General features: G+C 41.5%; 1 pseudogene; it reads right to left on the minus strand.

The window, feature by feature from the left end:
• Nucleotides 1–344: 344 nt before the first annotated feature.
• LOC147967141 (disease resistance protein RGA5-like) lies at nucleotides 345–7790 on the minus strand (annotated as a pseudogene).
• Nucleotides 7791–15358: the final 7568 nt, after the last annotated feature.

Genomic DNA, 15358 nt, shown 5'->3' on the forward strand with positions numbered 1-15358 from the left:
TGCCCAAAATAGACTAAATTCCAGCACTTCTCGTGATACCCGAGCAATTTAAGACACATTTGAATGTAATGAGGCTGGAGAGGTTTGTAATCCCAAAACTGAAAGCACCAGATCTGCTCAGAGACTCATTGTCACAGCCGAGAAAAACAATCACCAGTTTTTCTAGCTTGGGCATACATCTTGCTACAAACATGAGATCCATCCCATCTCCCTGTGCCCAATAAGTAAACACTTTCAGACGTCGGAACCCAACTTCACAAGTGACTGTCAGCCTTTTATCCTCACAGGAAGATTGGTATTCCTTTGCTTCAAGACCTAGAGAGAGCAGAGCAGGTAAGGCTCCAAGGATGCACAAATCTTCATGCTTAATTCTCTTCACTTGCAAGCATAACTTCTGTAGGTTGACGAGCGATCCTACCCAATCTGGAACCTTTGGGAAGACAAAACCCGTGGTCGTAAGTTTCTGGAGGTTCAGCGGCGGAGAAGTGCACCATGTATTCAGTAAGAAGTTGTCAATCAGCTTGTCACTCAGCATAGTTATAGTTAGAGAACAAAGGTTCCGTGTGCAAAGGTTACGGAGAGAAGAAGCAATAACTTACTTGTGCTCTTGGGAGACATACATATGGTAAAAGTGTAGCTTCCTCAGATTCTTTAGCCGCCCAAGCTCTTGCAGAAAGTTATATGATTGTAGGGCAGGCACACGTTTCAATGTCTCCCAGTGTTTGCATCTTCGCAATTCCATCGGGAAACCTAACGTGTCCGCTAACAAATAAATGTGCCAATTTTCTGAGATTGACAATACTTGTTGGTAAATCATACACATCTGTGTGCCTTATGTCCAGCATCTCTAAGAACCGTAGATTTCCGATTTGCTCTGGGAGCTCGCTCACCCTTGTGATGCTAATGTTGAGATACCTTAGCTGCAACAACATCCCTACATTCACAAGATGGTAGTTTTCTAATTGCCTGCATCGTCCGAAGTCCAAACTGCGCAAATGACTGAACCCCGTCATGGAAGGTATTTTCACAAAACTCCCAAACACATTAAGTGACCGGACATGAGACAATATCAAGTTCATTGGTATGACAGAATTTCCTTTCCCGTCAACTTGCAAGGAGAGCCGACGAGTTTTGCTTTGTCTCCCGATAGTTAAACTGGGAACACCAACGAAAGTAACAAAGTTCTCTTCAATGGACTTGGAAACTATGAAATCAAGAATTGTGTCATGAACTCGAAAAGTAAGCACCTTATCATATTTGTCCACCTTCACGGGTTGGATCAAACTCCTATTGACAAGCTCATTGAAACACTTCTCTCCTAACTCATATGATGTATATTTGCCTTCTTTGCAAACAAATCCTTCAGCAACCCATCTCCTTATCAGACCCTTCTTCTCAATAATAGAATCTTCTGGAAATATACTTAGATATAGGAGACAACCTTTTAGATGAGAAGGCAGATCAAAGTAACTAAGTGACAATATCTTCATCATTCCTTCAACACTAGGATTCCTTTCAAGTGCACGACTAATTGAATCTTTTACTTGGTTCCATTGTTGCTTTGTTCTTTCTGTGTTACCCAACAAACTAGATATATATCGATGATTGCTAAAGGTAACCCATCACATTTTTCCAATATTTGCTCAGGAACTTCTTCAAGGAACGAAGGACAATCTTCTTGGGAATTGAATAGTCTTGTGTGAAATAGATGTCTTGAGTGCTCCATATGAAGAGGCTTCATATTATAAATATGGCCTCTGAATGATGAATGGCATGAATGTAGAACATCAATCATACGGGTAGTGGTGATTATTATGCCACGACTGTTCATGGGGAATGCATACTTAATAACATCCCATGTTTCCTTCTTCCATATATCATCAACAACAATGAAGTAGTTGCATATCAATTTATGAGTGACATTAGTAGAGAAAAACACCAATAGGAAAAAATTGTTCTCCTTGAGAAAATAGAAAAGATAAAAAAGAACGTGGTCGGTGTGTATATGAGTATAGTTGGAGGGGTATACCCTATGGGTGTGCATGGACTGAGTCCACCTACGAGTGTCTAGGGACCCCTGGGACCCATACTTAATCATGCCTGAGTATGAACTCATAATCTGGGATCTGCGGCACGGCGGATGGCGGCAGGTGGCAGGAGGCCGGCCCGTCCTCGGACAGCGGTGGCTTGGCGCGGCGGAGGCCAGGGCTGCGCGCGCTGCGGCGGCGGCGGCCGGCTTGGCTGCGGTGGCGTGCATGCTGTCTTCAGATCGGCGACGGCGGCGTGGAGGGCCTGGTGGTCTCATCGGCGGCACCTCCGATCAGATCTATTCTGACCGGTGCAACCGGCGGTGGTGGTCATCTCTTCCGTCAGAGGTGGTCGGCCTGAGGCTGGGTGTTCGTATCTCGGGATCCGTCATCTGGCACCAGCTGCGAGTCAGGGAGACGTAGTTGCCGGTGAAAACCAAGCCAACGGTGGGCGATGGCGGCGTTCCACGTCGTTACCTTGATGAAGTCATCGTCATGTGACTACCGTCGACCCACTCGTATTGCTCCGGGGGAAACCCTAGGATCTGGTGTTCCAGACCGGACGATGGCAGCACTGCGGTGTCGTTTCTCTCTTGGGAGCGTTGTTTTGTGGAGCAGCGCTGGAAGTCAGAGGCAGGAGGTGGAGCGGCTTCGTCTTGCACGGAGCTTCGGTGGAGATGTCAAGTCATGCCTGACCGACAGGTGCTACGCTTGGTCATGCCTGGTCGGCAGGTGCTACGCACGACAGATCCTCCAAGGGCTTCAAGCTGTGTCGGCTGGTGGTACGTGGCAGCATGGCGCTGAGGTGTATCAGTGGCAACCACAACGTGTACAATTGTTTGCGCGCAGGGAGGAGGTGTCGTTGGGCGCCGTGGTGGCGTCGACGATAGCTGAACCGAGCAAGGTTGACGCATTAGTACAGTTCTGAAGATGGAGCGGTGGCAGTTGGCGACGGCGGCCTCTGAGAGCACGCCGGACCAGTGTGTGCCCCAGACCCGGCAAGTGGCTAGGTTGGGGTCTCAGGTCTTAGATGTTAGGCTAGGCTGCGATGTCTGTTTGGTATTAGGCCCAGGCTATGTGCGCCCCTTCATCAACTGGATAGGTGTAGCGATAGTTTGTTGCTTAGACGGCGGCTTTAGTCTTACTGTTGTATGACTTTGTACGATCTTGTGAGAATAATTAATAAAATGGCCGTATGCATCGCCCAGATGCAGATGCCGGGGGTCATCCTCCTTTTCTAAAAACAATGAACTCATAAGGGAATAAGAATGTGTGTGCTAAGCCCGGATCTTGTTGTTACAGGAGATATGTTCGGATAACCACGGGATCACCAGATCGTATCGTATCTCCTAGAAGATAGCTACCTAATTACTAGCACATGTCAACCTATATAAGGGGTAGGATGCGGCGTTGCAGAGGCCGGGCTCCATTGAGCCCGTTTTGCCAAAAAAATCAAAATATGCTTAAAAGTTTCAAAAAATATCAAATTTTTTTATACAAATACATATGCATGTTTGTCAAGTAGGTAAAAAGTTTCATCATGTAATTCAGTTATTTGCGTGCTACACAAAAAAGATAAATATCTGACATAAAAACAACAAAGATATAGCCTATATTAATCCGTGTATTTATCTTTTTCATATACACTACATGAAAACATATATGTTCATGAAATTTCATACGTGTATAATACAAATACACATGTATGTATAGACTTTTTTCAGATTTTTTCAATGTGTGAAAATAGTATTTTCGCTGAAAAAAAAATAAAGAGCTATGTGGAGCTCGGGTAGGATGTCTCTTTTAATGACCGTTCCAAGACACCCGCAACCTATTTATCCATAGATTTGACCTACACCCTTGTAATTCTTCCATTAGTAAGTATACACTATAAGCAGGACGTAAGGCTTTTACCCATCTGGGAGTCTGAACTTGGGTAAAACCACTGTGCACCATCATTGCTAACGAGATCCCTTCGGGCACCACCCTTATCTCTACTGTCTTCCACGACCTCCTAGTAGATTGTAGAATAGGAGTTGCATTAATCGCCGACAAACATGAACATGAATGCTTAAATGACATCGATTAAGTATAGACTCAACCAGCACAACATAATCTAATTTGGTACAGTAACAATGGAGAGGAGAGCAATCAATGACAGTGGTTCAAACATGAGCAACAGAGAGGAGAGTGATGAATGACAGTGGTTTGAACATGATGCATGTCATGGCCACTTTTATTTGGTATAAACTCCATATATGTTAGAGAAGCATGAATGCAGAAGCTCAAATAATAGATGCATGGATCGAATAATCATGTCCGCACGTGTGCGTCAATGTGTGTGTGTGCGCACACACGCATGATTAATCCGGACCAAGAATAAATATAGGTGCATGCATGCTGCATGCTGATCAAATGATCGGGTGATTCCAATGGATGAGTGGATATAACAGGCTTAACTAATGTAAAGACAGGAAAGAAGCACATAAACAGTGAACGTTAGCTCTTAATTAGGATAGGTTGTGACTTAGGGCCTGTCCGGTAGCTCGCCAGCTCTTAGCTTCCGCGAATTTTAAAAACAATACAAATTTTATGATTATCTTTTCTCATAACATATTAAAAAAATTGATTGAACTATTTTGGTGATAGATTTACATGTGGAATTTTCATGTGGCATATCTAAATAACGTTTTTTACGCATTCAAGGATGACAAACATATATGTGTTTGAGTGGAGATAGTACCTTTTGTCAACAAGGAAATTAGAGATCTTGGAGATAAGTTGTTGTTCATCCCTAGCTTTGGTGTGGGCATAATCTTTATTTGCCACTTCACTGAGAATAGTTCTCAAGATTTTCTTCATGTTCGGGTTTCGTGACACTGATACGAAAGCCCGACACTCGAATTTTCCTTTAAGGTCTTGATACACTTTGTTTGCAAGAGTTGTCTTGCCCATTCCTCCTGATCCAACGATGGAGACTATTTTTGGTTGTTGTTGTTATTGCACTGGTGCATATACATTCCCTTCTGTCAACAATCTGATTATCTCAGCCTTGGGTTCGTCAATACCGACAAGTTTTGAGGCATCCTCAAAGATAGCAAGAGCCCTAGGGTCAACGGTTCCATTTTTTGTGTTGGGGAAGGCCTGAGATGTCTTGAACCTTTGAGCATGATTTTTTGTAGGCCGAGCTATGTGATACCTCCTATCTACACCACTCGTTGAATGTCCTGTTCCTAGAGATTTGTGCGAAAGCTGACTAGTTTGGCAGAGTGTCATAGTGATTTGTTACCCAAATCTGGAGTTGACCATTTTGTCGGCATCCACCGCATGCAGGCCCGTGACACCTCCTTGTCGTCCCTCCCAGCCCACCTCTACTCCGTCTCCATTAAAGAAATAGGGAATCTGCCGCATGCAAGATTTATATAGAGAGAGGAAGAGCTGCCGGGTGCAAAGTTTCTTCGGAAGTTTTTCTGGACAAATATTTATTACAAGTTCCATGCATGTGAGAGAGAAAAACTGAGCTCTTACCCATGTCCTCTCTCCCACAGCACCTCTCTCTCATAAATAAATAAACTTTCTCTCTTTTACTAAGTCCCAGGAAAAAAGCGTAGTACTATTAGAAATGGGAGCGGTGTGAGAGAGAGCATTTGCAGTGTCTCCACACAAAAGAAGGTGTCCTGTGCATGCATGTGAGAGAGCTTGAACAGAGAAAGTGAGGAGACCTGCATGCATATTTTAAATAAACTATACTCCACTCACGAGGCAGCTCGGTCGCCAGAAACAGCTGCACCCCACTTGACTAGCGTGCAGACCTATACTCCTACCTACTTTGTTTTCATTTTACCGAGACATGACAGCTCCTGCTGATTACACTGCACAATGAATTGATGCATGGCTCGTGTTGCTCCCATTGCACAAATCCCAAAGCGCACCAACGGTTCAGATAGAAGGTACCGTGAAGCTCGTCCTATGAAGAAACTTTGCGCCTTTGATTTCTCTCGCCTACCGCAGTGACTTGATTCTTCAAATCCTGAAATGTCCGATGGTGAGCCTTCCTCTTCCCCAACGTTCCCAGAATGTGTTTAATCTTCTTTATGAAGTCATCTGGCTTAGCATCTTTGTCGTCAAGACCTAGCATGAAGTCGTCAATGGAGTCCTCTATATCATAGGAGAGCTCCCGCACCATGGTCATCCATACCTTGTCCTGCACGTCAGGATCCTCCCAGGCCCGGCCCATAGGCCGGGCAAACGGGGCGCCCGCCCTGGGCCCCCGGAAGGCAGGGGCCCCAGCCCGAGAGGTAGTATTCCTTCATACCTGTAAGAAGCCCAAGAAATATATCTAGAAAGGAGAGGGCCGATTCAACCGTGGGGCAAAACCCATCCTCAATGTTTCTCCTCGACCCCTCCACTTCGCAAGGTCCTGACTCCCATAATAGCGCCGCCGCTCCCGTGCCTTACCGATTCCAAGGTTGCCGTCGGCCATTAATGGAGATGCAAGGCGAAAATCCGTTCCCAAATCGGCTCTCCTTCCTTTCTCAGTGTCCTTCTCGTTCCCCATCAACTAGATGTTGGAGATGTAGAGACGGTAGGTGTTCTTCTTTTCTTCCTTTCCATAATCCCGTTCCTCAATTAAATCGCTCTGCCCTCCTGCTCTGACGAATCCGCATCTACCTGCATAGGTGTTCTTCGGATATTAACTGGATCTAAGTGTGAGAGAGTCCTCGGGAGTCAAGAGATTAGAAGAACTGCAGAATGGGGGAAATTATTCAGTTCTTGGTGTGGTCTTCTCGTTTGTGCTGACTACGGCAACCTGCGGATCTGGCAATCTACATCCACATTAATACATATTTAGGTGTGTTTGTTCCTGTATTAATTATTTTGTGCTAAATGTTCTTGTTTACTGTCATGTCATCTAGAAAGTGTTTATCTGGTAAAAAGGCCACCGAGTGTCGATGAACAACAATGATGCACTGTTAATGTTTTTGATCCGCCAAATTACGACAATCTGAATGATAAGGCTAGGTTTTTTTTAGTTGAGACAGTAATTTTAGACATAATGATATTGTGGTCCCTCCAGATATTAATTCTAGACATTTTTCACAAACTTATAATTCCAGAAAGTTGAGTAAGGTTTTCAAATCCACAACAACGAAGTTGGAAGAATTGAGTTATTATCTGCGTAAATTTCTTGGGAGTGAAGAACATGGCGGATTGGGAAAGATTCAGAAACAAATGTACGTACATGTGTTAACTTCTTATCTGATGGTAGCACAATTTTTTTTAAGTATCAACCAGTTTGGACAAGGTTATATGTTTTGTAGAACAAAATAAAGTCTCCGTTGTTCAAATTAAGGAAAGCGAGTTAATGTGGAACTACATTGTTTCATTACTATCATGGTGTAGTTCACCTTATCAATAAATAAATTGTACTCTCAATTTTAAGGTCCAAAGATCATCGTCTATGCTATGCACTAGATATTTACTTTGCTTTTCAAATAGAAAATATTTTAAGATTTCGAGTCAAAAAGGGCCGCTTGTTGATGTCTTGCCCCAGGGCCTCCTAAATCTGTGGTCCGGCCCTGGATCCTCCTCCTCCGACATCTTAAGGAGAAAGGCATGCATGGCAGTAAGCTCATCAGTTAGAAACTTAATCTCACCGTACACCCCTTTGAGACGATTGTACTCGTCGACCAGCAGAGTGCCTAGCTTCTCCAGGACGGAGTTAAGGGCCCCCGTGGCCACACTCACAAGAGTCACCTCCATGGGTCGCAGGACGTGCTAGCTCGTTAATTTGCGGCAATGGAGCTCGTGGAGTCATCAAATGCACTGGCAATTAATAAACAGGTGAGAGGCATGCATGGGCCAAAACAAACGAAGAAAAATCTTAAGATTACAGTTACCGGTAGAATAGTCTCCAGAGTCTAGATATAGAAACAGACAGAAAAAATATATGATAAAAGAAATGCCTGTAGAAAAAGCTTCAGCCTCAGTTATTTTATATAACGTGAATCACTCCCTTTGGTCCTCTGAAAGTTGTCGTACGTCCATGGGCTAGTTTGCGGTTCCTGATTTTTTTGTGCTCAACTTATAATCTACCATGGAGAAATAGCCAACAAAACAAACAAAATTGAGTTGGTTTTAGGCAAAAGCTGGTTGAAAATGTTGGACAACTCATAATCCACCTCAATGGCACCAAACAGAGCCTTATTAGACAAGGAGAGACAATTTTTCATTACGAGTATCATTATCAACACAATATTTTATTAGATTTTAAAATCATATGTACGTATTTGTCTTAGAAAAACTTTCACAAATCACGATATAATTTTTTTTGGTTTTTCATAACGCAAGTAAGCCTAAATTCAGGAAACAGCAACTCCGTCGATCCCATGGCGGTGGCATCGTACTAGACTACTAGAGGAGAAAACAGCATGGCAGGGGAGATGGATGAGGTCGGTACTTACTGGACTCCGGCGACGCGTGAAGCAAGCAGCAGCAGCAGCGAGACGTGTGCGGGTTTATTAGCCAGCAAAACGTGTGTACCGAACGCTACACTTGACTTGACTTGTCTTCCTGACCACACGTGGGTTGTGGATGGTAATCCTCTGGAGTGCAGCTTGTGTAACCTATCGTCATTGTGCAGAAAACGAGTGGAAGGCACGCATGGCCAAACGATTGAGAATGGAGAGAATTCTCAAGAGATTATGATTGCAATGACGAATTGACGATCAATACCCAAACAACAACTCCAGCATGCGTCCACTCACCATTGGAAATGTTGAAACTTATTGCTGGTACCACTGAGAAAGACGCCACATGTTTTTGAGCAGCAAATTGGATGATCAAGAAAGGGAAATCCATACACCATAGCATTTCACTACATAATTATGCTACTACTGAAAAAGAATTTTTAGCAGTTGTATTTGCATGTGATAAGTTCAGATCCTACATTGTTGATTCTAAAGTAACTATTCACACTGATCATGCTGCTATTAAATATTTTATGGAAAAGAAAGATGCTAAACCTAGACTTATTAGATGGGTTCTCTTGCTACAAGAATTTAATTTGCATATTATTGATAGAAAAGGAGCTGAGAACCCCATTGCAGATAATTTGTCTAGGTTAGAGAATGTTCTTGATGACCCACTACCTATTGATGATAGCTTTCCTGATGAACAATTAAATGTCGTAAATGCTTCTCGAACTGCTTCATGGTATGCTGATTATGCTAACTATATCGTTGCTAAATTCATACCACCTAGTTTCACATACCAGCAAAAGAAAAAGTTCTTCTATGATTTAAGACATTACTTCTGGGATGATCCACATCTTTATAAAGAAGGGGTAGATGGTGTTATTAGACGTTGTGTACCTGAGCATGAACAGGAACAGATCCTACGCAAGTGTCACTCCGAGGCTTATGGAGGACACCACGCTGGAGATAGAACTGCACATAAGGTATTGCAATCCGGTTTTTATTGGCCTACTCTCTTCAAGGATGCTCGTAAGTTTGTCTTTCTTGTGATGAATGTCAAAGAATTGGTAATATTAGTAGACGTCAAGAAATGCCTATGAATTACTCATTTGTTATTGAACCATTTGATGTTTGGGGCTTCGATTATATGGGACCGTTTCCTGCCTCTAATGGATATACAAATATTTTAGTTGTTGTTGATTACGTTACTAAGTGGGTAGAAGCTATTCCAACTAGTAGTGCTGATCTAACACCTCTATTAAGATGCTTAAGAAAGTTATTTTTCCGAGGTTTGATGTCCCTAGATACTTAATGACTGATGGTGGTTCACACTTTATTCATGGTGCTTTCCGTAAAATGCTTGCTAAGTATGATTATAATCATAGAATTGCATCCCCATATCACCCAAAGTCTAGTGGTCAAGTAGAATTGAGTAATAGTGAGCTCAAATTAATTTTGCAAAATACTGTTAATAGATCTAGAAAGAATTGGTCTAAGAAACTTGATGATGCATTATGGGCTTATAGAACCGCATATAAAAATCCTATGGGTATGTCTCCGTATAAAATGGTTTATGGAAAAGCATGTCATTTACCTCTCGAACTTGAACATAGGGCATATTGGGCTATTAAAGAGCTCAATTATGATTTTAAACTTGCCGGTGAGAAGAGGTTATTTGACATTAGTTCACTTGATGAATGGAGAACCCAGGCTTATAAAGAAAAAGTTAAAAGATGGCATGACAAAAGGATACAAAAGCGTGAGTTCAATGTAGGTGATTATGTTTTGCTATACAACTCCCGTTTAAGATTTTTTGCAGGAAAACTTCTCTCTAAATGGGAAGGACCATATGTTATAGAGGAGGTCTATCGTTCCGGTGCCATAAAGATCAATAACTTCGAAGGCACAAATCCGAAGGTGGTGAATGGTCAAAGAATTAAACATTATATCTCAGGTAACCCCATAAATGTTGAAACCAATCTTATTGAAACCGTAACCCCGGAGGAATACATAAGGGACACTTTCCAGAACGTTTCAGACTCCGAAAAGGAATAGGTACGTGGTATGGTAAGTAAACCAACTCCAAGACAGCTCTAATGGAAATTTTTCTCCGTTTTGGAATATTTAGAAAAATAGAAAAATAAGAAGCAGTCTGGGAAGGACACGAGGCCTCCACGAGGGTGGAGGGACCGCCCCCTGCCTCGTGGGCACCTCGTGCACTCTCCGGACTCCGTTTTCTTGCACGATACTTCTTTCGGTCGGTAAAATTCATTATATAATCTTCCGAAGGTTTTGACCACCATATCACGCAATTATCCTCTATTTTCCTTTCGAGCTGTTTTCTGCCAGATTTTCAAGGCCAAGCATCATGTCGTCCCCCTCCTCCAACAATGGTGACAACGATGCTTGGCTAATGAAGATAGAGCTAAAGAGAGAAGAACCCGGGGAGATCAACAAGGATGATGGGATCAAGAAGGCCATGGGGGAGCAAGTTCCTGCAGCAGAAGACACCCTTCCACCTCTTTTCACCCCGACTGAGATTGAAGCTTTCAAGATGATTGAGTTAGCTCATATACAAAACAAGTACAAGTGAAAATATTTTGTTGAAGGAGCATGTCGTCGCACTCAAGGGCATTATTCGCAAGTTGGAGGATCTCTTACGCTTGATGTGCGACTACCCACCATCACCACCGTCTTCTCCGTCCTCGAAGAAGAAGATATAATCACATGGGTATGGGCACTCCCCTTGGCAACTGCGAAGCTTGGGGGAGGTGCCCCGGTATCGTATCACCATCACACTCCTATCTTTACCGTTTTTCTTAGTTCGATCATTTTGGTAATATCTTGATCTAGTAGAATAAAGTTTTAGTATGATCTAGTCGTGAGTTTTGCTTTATGATCTCTATGTAATCAAGTCTGTGAGCAATATAATAAAGATTAGCGTTGAGTCAAGGGTTTGATTTTCTTGCTATGATTTTGAGTGGATAATAAGAAAAAGAAAGAGTAAAAAGAAATAAAGAGATTATATGGATCTTATGGATAGTAATGACTTCACAAGTAAAGAGTATGATGATTAAAAGTTGTTGAGAGTTGACAAACATAGTTTTGGTCATCGTTGCAATTAATAGGAAGTAATAAAGAAAGAGAGGTCACATATAAATATACTATCTTGGACATCTTTTATGATTGTGAGCACTCATTAAAATATGACATGCTAAAGAGTTGATATTGGACAAGGAAGACAACGTAATGAGTTATGTTTTCTTATATCTGAGATAAAGTATATTGTCATGGATCATCCAACATGTTGAGCTTGCCTTTCCCCCTCATGCTAGCCAATTCCTTGCACCAAGTAGAGATACTACTTGTGCTTCCAGTTACCCTTAAACCCAGTTTTGCCTTGAGAGTCCACCATACCTACCTATGGATTGAGTAAGATCACTCAAGTAAGTTTTCATGGTGAAAGCAATAAAAATTGCTATCTAAATATGTATGATTTATTAGTGAGGGAGAAAATAAGCTTTATACGATCTTGTGATGTAGAAGAAATAAAAGTGACTGACTGCATAATAAAGGTCTATATCACAAGTGGCAATATAAAGTGACGTTCTTTTGCATTAAGACTTTGTGCATCCAACCCTTAAGCACATTACAACCTCTGGTTCCCTCTGCGAAGGGCCTATCTTTTACTTTTATCTTTTACCCTATGCAAGAGTCATGGTGATCTTCACCTTTCCTTTTTTACTTTTTATCCTTTGGCAAGCACATTGTGTTGGAACGATCCTGATATATATATCTAATTGGATGTGAGTTAGCATGAACTATTATTGTTGACATTTACCCTTGAGGTAAGAAGTTGGGAGGCATTACCATAAGCCCCTATCTTTGTCTGTGTCTGATTAAAACTCCTTAACCACAAGTATCGCGTGAGTGTTAGCAATTGTGAAAGACTAAATGATAGTTGAGTATGTTAACTTGCTGAAAAGCTCTTACATGGACTCTTTCCGATGTTATGATAAATTGCAATTGCTTCAATGACTGAGATTGTAGTTTGTTAGTTCTTAATAAAGTTTATGATTCCTACTTGACATTGTGAATAGATTGTTACTTTATCATAAGAAATTCATATGACAATACTCATATATGTTGCTGTTATAAGAATGATCATGATACCCTCATGTCCTTATTTTATTTTTATCGACACCTCTATCTCTAAACTTGTGGACATATTTATCGATTTCGGCTTTCTCTTAAGGACAAACGAGGTCTAAGCTTGGGGGAGTTGATAGGTCCATTTTGCATCATGCTTTGATATTGATATTTATCGCATTATGGGTTGTTATTACACATTATGTCACAATACTTATGCCTTTTCTCTCTTATTTTATAAGGTTTTATGAAGAGGGAAAATGCCGGCAGCTGGAATTCTGGGCTGGAAAAGGAGCAAATATTAGAGACCTGTTTTGCGCAACTCCAAAAGTCCTAAAACTCCACGGAAGTTATTTTTGGAAAATATAAAAAATACTGAGCGAAGAAAATATCATAGGGGGCTCACACACTGGCCACGAGGGGGGGGGGGCGCGCCCTACCCCCTGGGCGCGCCCCCCTGCCTCGTGGCCCCCCTGGTGGCCCTCCGGTGCCCATCTTCTGCTATATGAAGTCTTTCGTCCGAAGAAAAATCAGAAGCAAGCTTTTGGGACGAGACTCCGCCGCCACGAGGCGGAACCTTGGCGGAACCAATCTAGGGCTCCGGCGGAGCTGTTCTGCCGGGGAAACTTCCCTCCGGAAGGGGGAAATCATCACCATCGCCATCACCAACGATCCTCTCATCGGGAGGGGGTCAATATTCATCAACATCTTCACCAGCACCACCTCCTCTCAAACCCTAGTTCATCTCTTGTATCCAATTCTTGTCTCTAAGTCTGAGATTGGTACCTGTAGGTTGCTAGTAGTGTTGATTACTCCTTGTAGTTGATGCTAGTTGGTTTACTTGGTGGAAGATTATATGTTCAGATCCTATATGCATATTAATACCCCTTCTGATTATGAACATGAATATGATTTGTGAGTAGTTACGTTTGTTCCTGAGGACATGGGAGAAGTCTTGCTATTAGTAGTCATGTGAATTTGGTATTCGTTGGATATTTCGATGAGATGTATGTTGTCTCTCCTCTAGTGGTGTCATGTGAACGTCGACTACATAACACTTCACCATTATTTGGGCCTAGAGTAAGGCATTGGGAAGTAATAAGTAGATGATGGGTTGCTAGAGTGACAGAAGCTTAAATCCTAGTTTATGCGTTACTTCGTAAGGGGCTGATTTGGATCAATATGTTTCATGCTATGGTTAGGTTTACCTTAATACTTATTTTCAATTGTTTATTTTATTTTTCCTTTCTAAATACATGATGAACAATTTAGTAAACAGTTGAACATTTTCTTAAATGCACAGTGAACATTTTTATTAAACATGATGAGCATTTTTCAATACACAATAAACTTTTTTTAATGCGGCAAACTTTCAATACACGGTGAATTTTTTAGAAAATACACAGCGATTTTTAAAAAAAATACATGTTCATTTTTTGTATTTAAAATTCCAAATATTTACGAAAAGAAAAAGAAAAACACAAAGCAAAACGAATAAACAAAGAATCACTACAAGCACGTCCTTCGCTACTGAACCCAACCGCACACGGACCGGGCCGGCCAAGTTGAAGAAACCAGTGCGTAGTCTCAACTATTTGTCGTGAAAAGCGTCAAATGTGAGGTTTCACGCGTACACAAAAGCCATGTCTCGCCTCAGCGTGATCAATTATGGTTTGTGGCCCAGTAGAACTCAGTGACCTTGGGAAGAGTCCATTCCGTTACTTTCCTTTTCTCTGTTTTTTGTAGTGGTTTTTGGTTTTCTTTTAGAGTTTTTTTGTTTTTCCTTATTAATTTTTATGTATGTTTCTTTCCCTTTTCTTCTTTTTTCTCCTTTCTATTTTTTTAAACATATGTAGACATTTTTACAAATACATGTCAAAGATTTTCATATACATGTTAAATTGTTTTTAGATTCATGTAGAAGATTTTTTAATACATGTTAAATATTTTCTAGATACATGTGAAAAGTCACAAATACACGCTGAATATTATTTTAACACCTGTTGAAAATTTGTTAAATACACAATGGACATTTTTATTAAACACGAGGAGCATTTTTAATACACAATAAACTTTATTTAATGCAGGAAACTTTTAATAAACCCTGTTTTTTCTAAAAATATAAAGGTTTCTAAAAGAAACATGTGTTCATTTTTTCTATTTAAAGATTCCAAGTACTTCCGAGAAACGAAAACAAAAACACAAGGCAAAACGAATAAACCAAAATAACGCTACAGAAGCCAGAAGCGTTGAAATCGCTAGTTAAGAAGCTCTCTTTGTAAATTTCACTCCTACCTCCACAGGTTGCAACAAGTGTGACACACAGTGCGTCCAAATTTTAAATTGTTTCACTGTTGGATTCCTCGCGCCAAGATCTTGAAAATTAGATCTCATGTTGATAGGTTTTGACGAACTTTTTATTCACGAAAAAACCAAACTGGGGGCATGTTTTTCCCTTTTCGAGAGGCACCACAGTGCACCTCACGAAAGCAAATCCGTTCCTCCAGAAGAAGTAAATTTGTGCCTTCGGCGGAAGAAGAAAAAAATGTGTTTTTTTCTTTCCGATAGGCACGGTCGTGCCTTTGGCACAAGCAAATTCTTGCTTTACGAGAAGTAAATCCGTGCCTCTTGTTGTAGGAAAAAAACGCGTCTTTTCTCCTTTTGCGAGAGGCGCAGCCGTGCCTTTCGGGAAGGAAATCCGTGCCT

Source organism: Triticum urartu, chromosome 6A, assembly GCF_056163025.1.
Source record: "Triticum urartu cultivar PI428250 chromosome 6A, HENAU_Tu73, whole genome shotgun sequence".
Classification (NCBI taxonomy): domain Eukaryota; kingdom Viridiplantae; phylum Streptophyta; class Magnoliopsida; order Poales; family Poaceae; genus Triticum; species Triticum urartu.